We start from the raw sequence: 8494 nt of genomic DNA, 5'->3' as shown, positions 1-8494 counted from the left end.
AAAGAGTGAAACCACAACTTTTGGGGAAAAAGGGAAGCTCTTCAGGGTCTAGGGCCAGAGTTCTTAGGCTCGACACCAAAAGCACCATCCATAAAAGGAAGATGGATAAATTGGACCTCAGCGGAATCAAAAACTCAAACTCGTGCTCTGTGCAGGACCACGTGACCAGGATGAAAAGATTACAGGCTGGGAGAAAAAATTTGCAAACCATATGTTCCAAAGAGAACTAGTATCTAGAATAGATAAAACCTTACAAGTTAACAGTAATGCGCGATCCAATCACAAAATGGGCAGAGACAGCAGTCAGTCTCTTGACAAGGAGGTAGGGATGGCAGCGAAGCACAGGAGGTGATGCCCAGCAACACAGCCATCAGGGACGCGTTATGGAAACCACAGTGGGACATCACTGCACACCGCTCAGAACGGTAACAAGTGACCTCTCCGTTGGTTGGACATGGGCCCCTGCACTCGCGGAGGGCAGGTGAGATCCAAGACACAGGAGGCCCCTCCTGGCTGGTGGGTGGCAGGTTGAATAAGCAAAGGAACGTACTTGCCAGGCTGGTCGTGGGTGGCTGTGTGACCAGTGCGTCTCCGTCCCTGCCCGCTGGAATCTTGCGAGTTAAGGAGTGAACCTGACGAGTTCCGTCACACGCGCCATCCAGGTGGCCCAGCTACACGCACCGTCTGGCAGCTGCACCCCATGGGAGCAGCGGGCAGAGCTGCGACCCGAGGGCGGGAGGGGATGGGCAGCCCCTGGCAGCTGATGGCCTCATGGGTCCAGCGGCCGTCACCCCTCTCAGCTCCTCCTGCAGCCACCAAACGCCGGGGGAACCTGGATCTCTCCTCCACGGCTGGCCGTGGTTAGATGGCACAGGCGCTGGGAGACCAGTCTGCTGGCTTCTTCAAAACTAAACGTACCGGGGACCCCTGGGTGGCTCCGCGGTTAAGCACTCGCCTGCGGCCCACGGCGTGACCCCGGGGTCCCGGGATTGAGTCCTGCGTCGGGCTCCCTGCATGGAGCCTGCTTCTCCCTGTGCCTGGGTCTCTGCCTCTCCCTCTCTCTCCCTCTCTCTCTCTCTCTCTCTCTCTCTGTCTCTCATGAAAAATAAAATCTTTTTTTTTTTTTTAAACTAAACGTGCAGCTACCGTGTGACCTAGAAACTGCACCTCTGGGCATGCATCCCAGAGAAATGGAATTATTTTCCCTGGAAACCTGTCCATGAATAGTCAAAGCAGTTTTATTGGTAAGAGCCCCTGACCTGGGAGCCGCCCGGGTGCCCTGCAGTGGACAGTGGTCCCGCGGGCTGGGCCCATCCCCCGGGAGCAGCTCTCAGCCCCTAAAGTGAACGAGTTATTGCTACACACGACGTGGCGATGTTCCCGAGGCTCACGCTGTCGCCGGGTCACTGTGGGGTTCCATCTGTAGCACATTCGTGAAGTGACAAAAGCTTGGAAATGGGGAGCAGAATTTTGGTGCCCGCAGTCAGGGCCGGGGGGCCGGGAGGGGGTGGGACCTGCTGGGATGGACGGTCTGGTCCTGCCCGTGGGGGGCACCGCAGGAACCCACGGAATCGCACAGAACAGGATCGCCCAGAACTAACCCCCCACGCAGCAGAAGCGGCAAACCTGGGGCCCCTGGTGTCCGGGCCCTTCCTGGTGGCGGATCGTGCGGGCTCCGGGCACCTGCCACCGGGTGGGGGCCTGGGCCCTGTGGGCTCCTGCAGCTGTGGCCGAAGCTCCAGATTCTCCCACGACGACCTCGGCTGGGGAACAGGTGACGAGCCCCGCGGGGCTTCTCTCTTTCCGTGAAGAGTCTAGAGGAAGGTGAGCCCCGGCCGGCGGGGGCCGAGCTGGGGGCCGAGCCGCGCTCCTCTGCACCCCACACGCCCGTCTCATGCCATCCTGGCCACTCCTGGCTTCCCCCGTGACAGACACTGAGGCCTCAGTTTACCCAGCCTCCTGGGGTCGGGGTGAGGTGTCAAGTGCGGTTCCCACGGGAGGTTAGCGGGGGACACAGGTGCTGCCCCAGGGAGCTCTCAGGTCAGCACGGAAATCGGTCCCGTTTCCCCGATGACGAGGCCCGCTTCTTCCCTGGAAGCTTCTGGGTGCCCACAGGCCGGGGGGGAGCAGAGGGGAGCCCGGGCCCCTGAGGCCTGCAAACAGCGGCCCGGGGCCAGAACGAGCGAGGAGGGGCCAGGCTGGCGGCCCACGGGAGAGGCTCGGCCGTTGCTGCACCTGCCGCCAGCGGTCCCCCGCTGCCCGGGGGAGCCAGGCCTTCGCCTGCCCGGTCGCCCCCTTCCGCCCTCTGCACACTGGCTTCGGCCGCCTCGGTGGCGTCCTTTACGGGGTCCTACTCCCCCGCTCCCGGAGGGCGCCCGTCTCTGCAGCTCCCACCCCACTGTCCTCTGCCGGGTTCTCCACTGGGTGACCCAAGGGACGTGGGGCGGCGGTCCTGCCAAGTCCTTGGCCACACCAAGCACGCTGGCTTCTTGGAACTGGCGTCCAGACCCCAGCTCAGCCTGTGCCCCTGACCCACAGCCTCATCTGGGGGCCAGCGCAGAGCTCCGGGGCCTGGGGAACGCATCCAATGGTGGTCCTGGGACCCGGCACACTTCTGCTCACCGAGTGGGAAAGGTTCTGGGCCAATTCCAGCAGGTGTGTGTGTGTGTGTGTGTGTGTGTGTGTGTGTGTGTTGGGGGGGTTGCCCTCCACCCAAGAACTCTCCACGACACCAGCCGGATGTCCTACAATTCACCTGGATTTTGACAGTATTTGGAAACAACATTGATCTCACGGGTAAGTGCCCAGACCTGGAAGATCGTCCTGTGTCCCATCCCCCATCTGGCCCCCGACTACCCACCCCAACACCCCCAACACCCCACCCTGCGTCCCAACCCCAGGCTCTCACCGGTGCTTCTGACCAACCAGCTGCAGATTGGAGGCTCTGGGGACCCCCCTCCTTGGGGCCAGGTAATTTGCTGCAGCAGCTCACAGAAACGAGAGACACGGGCGTTTACCAGCTTGTTGAAGGATGTGATAACTTTATCATGTACACAGGTGCACAGCCAGAAGGGAGAGCTGCCGGGGGTGGGGGGGCATTGTCTTCCCAGGCCCCCAGGGCCCATGGTCCCCACATCACCTGCTCACCAGCCCGGGAGCTCCCCAGACCCCGTCCTTGTGGGGGTTTCTGGGGCTTCATCCCAAGGACGGGATTGATGAAATCACCAGTCATGGCTGTGGGTTCACCCTGAGGCCCCGCCCCTCCCGAGGGCAGAGGCTGGGGGTGGGGCTGGGGCTGGGGGGTCCCACCTGTAAGCACGTGGTCAGCCCCCTGGCAACCAGCCCCCCATCAGGTGTTTTCCTGACCTCACCTCCTCAGCATAACAGGAGACACCTGAGCCCCCGCCTTAGGGAATCCGGGGGGGCTCGGGGGCTCCGTGCTGGGAATGCGCCGAGACCAAGTCTGTCCTTCTCACCAGGAATCTCAGGAACTTATGTCACTTTATGGTTTTTGAAAAACCCTTCATTCTCTTTGACCTTGGTTCTCTCTTTCCCCAGAGATTCCTGATGTGCTCACTGGTCTCACTGAAAACAAGTGGGTTTGAGGCTGAGGGTGGACGAGAGTCTCAACAACCTGACACCAGACGCCCAGGAGCCCTGGGGGTGATGAATAACCACGGAAGGACAGGACAAAATGTTCCCTACATCTGGTTTTTTTGTCTGCCTTCAGAGCTTGGCTCCATGCTACCCTGCAGACCAGCCCGCCCCCCACCCAGGCCCAAACTGCTCCTCCCTGCGATATCACCTGTCACCGTGTCCCGGTGTGCCAGCGTGCTTCTCTGCGTGAGGTCCGTGGCCCGGAGGGAGGGGGGCCACCTGTGCTGTCCTCGCTTATGGCACTGGGCTCACCATGCCAAGGGCTGACACTCAAGTGTCTGTCGGGAAACACCAGAATCTTATTCCTGGATGTATATGACTTGTTGAGTGGATGAAGGAATGATGGACAGTGACACCCCCTGTGTCCAGGAGCCGCAGTGTCCGTGCCGGGGACTGTCTGCCACCAGGGGCGTCTGAGACCGATGGGAGGGCGCCCGGCAAGCCCCAGGCCTCACACTCGCTCCCGTCCTGGTGTGTGAGTCCCCACTTCCAGATGCAAGGGGAAGTCATCCGTGGGAGGGTCCTCTGGGGGGGCCAGGACTCCACACCCCCCACTCTCAGACTCAGGGGTGAATCCACCGTGGAAACGGGAAACGTTTGTCAGGAGCAGAGGGGACGGCAGCACAGGGACCCCCGTAGACACCCCATCCCGGGAAGCGGGTCGATAAGGCCACCTTCAGAACCGCCCTGAGCTCCACCTGCCGTCTCGCAGACGTGCCCAGCCGGCCTTCAAGGGTGCAGCCCTGCGCAGCACACGGCAGCCAAATGCACGGGGCACGTGCTCTGCCCCTGGCGCTTCCTAAAGCACCTGTTGTCCTGATGGCAACCGCGTGGCCCATGTGACGGGGACCCGGAGCATGGGCGGGGAAGGACATTGCTGCACCAGCGCTGATGAGCGGCAGGAGGTGTGCACAGCTCGGGGCGTGGGGCTCAGATCTGAGCCTGAACCTCCAGCCCCGCGGACCCCAGCCGCGACCCTACTATCCATCCTGTCTGAAAGGATGGGCCGTGTGGCCAGAACCTCTCACTTTTTTCGAGAATATCATTCATTCATTTCATTCATTCATTTAAGAGAGACAGAGCTTGCACGGAGTTGGGCGGTGTGCAGAAGCAGCAGGAGACAGAGAATCCCAAGCAGACGCCCCACTGAATGTGGAGCCTGACCTGGGCCTTGGTCTCATGACCCAGAGATCTGAGGGGAAATTAAGAGTCTGAGGCTCAACCACCTGAGCCACCCAGGAGCCCCTGCTTTCACATATTTTAAGGAATAGATCCATATAAAGTATGTTTTCAGACCATAATGAAATTAAACTAGAAATAAAGAGCAGAAAGCTGAAAAATCTTCACGTATTTGCTAATTTAAACAACACATTAAAAAAAAAACCCTATAGATCAAAGAAGAAGTCTTGAGAGAAGATACATTTCTTATAATATCTTACCTGGTTTTGGTATTGGCATTGGTTGTGTAGTGCTGGGAAGTGTGTCTGCTTCCTTTATGGGTGCTAAAGCTCTGGAAAATTCAACTTATCAAAATTTGTGAAATGCAGCTAATGCAGTTGGTGAAGGGGAATGTACGGCATGGAAATGCACATATGAGAAAACAAGGAGGATCTAAAGCTGGTCACCTGAACTTCCGCTATGGGAAATGGAGTAAGACGAACAATTTAGGGCTCGTGCAAGCGGGACAGAGTACATCATAACAATTAGGCCAGAAGTCAACAACATTGAAAACAGGTACACAATAAATAAAATCAACAAAATGAAAAACTAGGTCCTTGGAAAATCAGTAAAATTGAGCAATCTCTAGCCACAGATGTGGAAAAAATATTTGTAAATCACCTTCCTGGTAAAGGCCGTGCATCCAGAATATACAAAGAACTCTCACAACTCAATAATAAAGAGCAAGCAGCTCGATTAAAAAATAGACAATGGATCTGGTTGGCCGTTGCTCTAAAAGCAATACACAGACCTTGAGTGAGGATGCACGGATTCGGACATCACCTGTCACTATACGGGGCCACGGCATTGAGATGTGACCAGAGCTTGTCAGAACGACTGGAATGGGGGCACCTGGGTGGCTCAGTTGGTTGAGCATCTGCCTTTGGCTCAGGTCATGATCGCAGGGTCCTGGATCAAGTCCCTCATGGGGCTCCCAGCTCAGAGGGACTCTGCTTCTCCCTCTCCCTCTGCCCCTCATACTCTCTCTTGCTCGTGCATACTCTCTGTTTCAAATAAATAAAATCCTTTCTAAAAAAAGAATGACTAAAATGTGAAAATGGTTTTATACCAATTTCTGGCGAGGATGTGGAGCAGCAGGAGCTCTCATTCACTGCGGGTGGGAATGCGAAATGGCACAGCCGCTTTGGAAGACCTTCAAAGTCTCGGATAACACTAAACAGCCTTACTGAATGATCCAGTAATTGTGCTTCTGGGTAGTTTTCAACAGATTTAAAAAATGATATCCGTACAAAAAGCTGCATATGAGGCACCCTTATTCACAGTCACCCCAGTGGGAAGCAATGACGCTGGGCTTCGGTAGGTGAATGGGTACACCAACTGGTCATTAGTATGGTGGGATGCCCCTCGGTGATGAAAAGGAGTGAGCGACCCTACCGGCATGGGTCTGAGCTGGATATTGAGAAGTGAGAGGCTACGTGGTGTTGATTCAATTGATAGGACATTCTGGAAGAGGCCAAAGTGTAGAAATATAGTGTTGGTAGACAGGTTGCTCTCAGTGGCTCGAGGATGTTCATGAGCTGGGAGGTTGGAATGCTCAAAGCACCAGGGAGCTTTAGGCAGCGACTCTTGGATGGTGGATACATGACCCTGGGTGTTTGGGAACACAGGACCTCACAGCACAGAGTGAACCTTCATGCACACAACTTAAAAAACTCACACGGGAGTTTGGGGATCCCAGGTGGAAAACAGACTGAGAAAGAGCCGTCACAAGTGTGTGAAGGAGCTTCATGAAAAGGGTGGGGGTGAGGCGCTGGCCCTCGTAACTTCAGAGATGAGCAGAGGCCATAGGCTAACGGTGGGAGGACCAGTTCACAGCACCGTCCTCCAGCCAAGGAGCTGCTTCTCGAGGTGGAAGAGGGGACAGCTCTGGAACTGCCGCGTGGACGGGGCACTGTGCAGCCAGGCGAGTGGATGTGGGCGGTGGGAGCAGACTACCCACTGTGACAGAGGGAGCTCACAGACGAGCAAGGGAGGAGGGAGCAGTGGACTGAGAGTATTGGGTGAAAGTCTCAGACATCAGTGTGAACTCGTGTTCAGCTAGTGTAGACTCAGATGGCGCATGCAGCAGTGGCTACTGATGTGTGTGTTCACGTGGGTTAGCACACACATGTTCTGTTTCCCTGGGAGCCGGGGGCCGTGAGGCCTCATCACGACCTGTGCTCAGCACTTGATACTCCCCTCCTCTGGGAAAGGGCCCCACGGCTGCTGGGAGGACCGGCTGGCTCTGGGCCCATCAGAGAACACAGGAGGTGAGCGTGGAGCACCTGGTGGCGCCAGGACAGGAGGTGTCTGAAGAAACATGAGGATGCCGCGGAGACAGAGGAGCCGCACGAAAGACGGGCCCGTGGCCAAAGCTGGGGCAGGTATGGCAGCACATGAAATAAAGTAGTAATTGGTTTATAACCCATAGAATAAAATAAATATGCATGAATGTGCTATAAATAAATGCAAGACTAGACAAATCTCTCACACAGAAGAATTCAAGGAGGTGGAACACGGCTCCCCATCCCTCAAATGTGGGCTGTGCACAGCGCCTTCTCTCCGAAGCGCCCAGCATGCAAAGGGGAGAAACCTCGCAGACACGACCTCAGCCCCGTGATCCCGGTGGCCAGGAAAGGAGTCCTGCTGGTGGCACGTGCCCTGGCTCTGATGGCCAGGGGCGCTCTTCCTCTGTGGTCTTCCTCCTGAGAGCCCATAACCCCAGTGTAATCGCTGGAGAACATCAAACACTCCCAAGTTTGCAGAAATTATGCAAACCACCTGACCAAGATTTCTCAGAACTGTAAAAATCATCCAAAACAAGAAAAAAGTTTGAGAAATGGTTACAGCCAAGAAGAGTCTAGGGACATGTGGCAACTGAATGTCATATAGTGTCGGGGTGGGGGGGAAGAGGGGACCTGGAGCAGAAAGGACAGGAATACAAAACTTTATCAACGTTAGTTGATAATGATCTGTCAATATTGATTGATCAGCGGAACCATACTAAGATATATGTGGGCTCTAACTCTGGAAAACTGTGTGGGGGTCCCCAAAGAGTTAACAATAGACCTGCCCTACGACCCAGCAATTGCACTGGGGATTTACCCCAAAGATACAGATGCAATGAAACGCCGGGACACCTGCACCCCGATGTTTCTAGCAGCAATGTCCACAATAGCCAAACTGTGGAAGGAGCCTCGGTGCCCATCGAAAGATGAATGGATAAAGAAGATGTGGTTTATCTATACAATGGAATATTCCTCAGCCATTAGGAACGACAAATACCCACCATTTGCTTCAACGTGGATGGACCTGGAGGGTATGATGCTGAGTGAAGTAAGTCAATCGGAGAAGGACAAACAGTGTATGTTCTCATTCATTTGGGGAATATAAATAATAGTGAAAGGGAATAGAAGGGAAGGGAGAAGAAATGTGTGGGAAATATCAGAAAGGGAGACAGAACATGAACACTCCTAACTCTGGGAAACGAACTAGGGGAGGTGGAAGGGGAGGAGGGCGGAGGGTGGGGGTGAATGGGTGACGGGCACTGAGGGGGCACTTGACGGGATGAGCACTGGGTGTTATTCTGTATGTTGGTAAATTGAACACCAATAAAAAA

Source organism: Canis lupus, unplaced genomic scaffold (assembly GCF_011100685.1).
Source record: "Canis lupus familiaris isolate Mischka breed German Shepherd unplaced genomic scaffold, alternate assembly UU_Cfam_GSD_1.0 chrUn_S2204H2404, whole genome shotgun sequence".
In the NCBI taxonomy this organism is placed as follows: domain Eukaryota; kingdom Metazoa; phylum Chordata; class Mammalia; order Carnivora; family Canidae; genus Canis; species Canis lupus.
This window is presented reverse-complemented; position numbering follows the sequence as displayed.